Source organism: Orycteropus afer, unplaced genomic scaffold, assembly GCF_000298275.1.
Source record: "Orycteropus afer afer isolate SDZICR_OR568_19922 unplaced genomic scaffold, OryAfe1.0 scaffold00007, whole genome shotgun sequence".
NCBI lineage: Eukaryota > Metazoa > Chordata > Mammalia > Tubulidentata > Orycteropodidae > Orycteropus > Orycteropus afer.
This window is the reverse complement of record NW_006921594.1, coordinates 23,758,748-23,760,446: the sequence shown is the minus strand read 5'-3', so window position 1 is coordinate 23,760,446 and position 1,699 is coordinate 23,758,748.

Sequence of the window (1,699 nt, the reverse complement as noted above, 5' to 3'; positions counted from 1 at the left end):
TCTTGATGTGGTTTCATTGCTTGAGCAAATTAGTATATCTCCTGGTACTTGGTATGAAGCCAATGATCTGGTCAATGCCTTTCTCTCAATACCAATTTCAAAGGACCATCAGAAGCAGTTTGCCTTCAGCTGGCAAGGCCAACAATATACTTTCATGGTGCTTCCTCAAGGGTATATCAACTCCCCAGCACTATGTCATAATGTAGTCTGTAGGGATCTTGATCACCTTGCTCTTCCACAAGACATTACACTGGTCCATTATATTGATGACATTATGCTGATTGGACCTAGTAAGGAAGAAATATCAATGACTCTAGACTTATTGGTGAGACACCTGCATGCTGCAGGGTTGAAAATTAAGTCAACAAAAAATTCAGGCACCTTTCACCTTAGTGAAATTTCTAGGGGTTCAAAGGTGTGGGGCATGTCATGATATTCCTACTAAAGTGAAGGATAAGTTATTGTATCTGGCTTCCCCCACAACTAAAAAGGAGGCACAATGTCTGGTGGGCCTCTTTGGATTTTGGAGGCAACATATTCCTCATTTGGGTGTGTTGCTTCAGTCTATTTATCTAGTGACTCAGAAATCTGCCAGTTTTGAGTGGGGCCAAGAAGAACAGAAGCCTCTGCATCAGGTTCAGGCTGCTGTTCAGGCTGCTCTGCCACTTGGGCCATATGATCCAGCTGATCCAACGGTGCTGGAAGGGTGTGTAGCAGACAAAGATGCTGTTTGGAGTCTTTGGCAGGTCCCTATCAGTGGATTACAATGCAGACCCTTGAGATTTTGGAGCAAAGCCCTGCTATCCTCTAGAGATAATTACTCTCCTTTTGAGAAACAGCTTTTGGCTTGTTACTGGGCTTTAGAAAAGACTGAATGACTAACCATGGGCCACCAAGTCACTATGAGGCCTGAGCTTCCCATCATAAACTGGGTGTTGTCCGACCCATAGAGTCATAAAGTTGGATGTGAACAGCAGCACATTAAAGGGAAATGGTATACAAGAGATTGGGCTAGAGCAGGACCTAAAGGACAAGTAAGTTGCATGAGGAAGTGGCCCAAATGTCTATGGTTTCCACTCCAGTCATGTTACCTTCCTTCTCCCAGTCTGCACCTATGGCCTTATGATCAGTTGACAGAGGAAGAGAAAACTCATGTGTGGTTTACAGATGGTTCTTCATGGTATGCAGACACCACTCTAAGTGGACAGCAGTGACACTGCAGCCTCTTTCTGGGACTTCTCTGAAGTACAGTGGTGAAGGGAAATCTTCCCAATGGGCAGAACTTTGAGTTGTACATCTGGGTGTTCACTTTGCAAGGGATAAGAAATGGCCAGATGTACAATTGTATACAGATTCGTGGGCTGTGGCTAATAGCTTGGCTGGATGGTCTGGGATGTGGAAGGAGCATGATAGGAAAATTGGTGACAAGAATGTATGAGGAAGAGGTATGTGAATAGATCTCTCTGAATTGGCCAAAGGAGTAAAAATATTTGTGTCTCATGTGAATGCCCTCCAAAAGGTGACCTAGGCAGAGGAGGACTTTAACAATCAGGTGGACATGTTCTGTAGAAACCAGTCATCCTTTTTCTCCAACAACTCCTGTCATTGCCCAATGGGCTCATGAACAAAGTGGCCATGGTGACAGGAGTGCAGGTTGTGCATGGGCTCAGCCACATGGACTTCCACTTATTGACTTGGC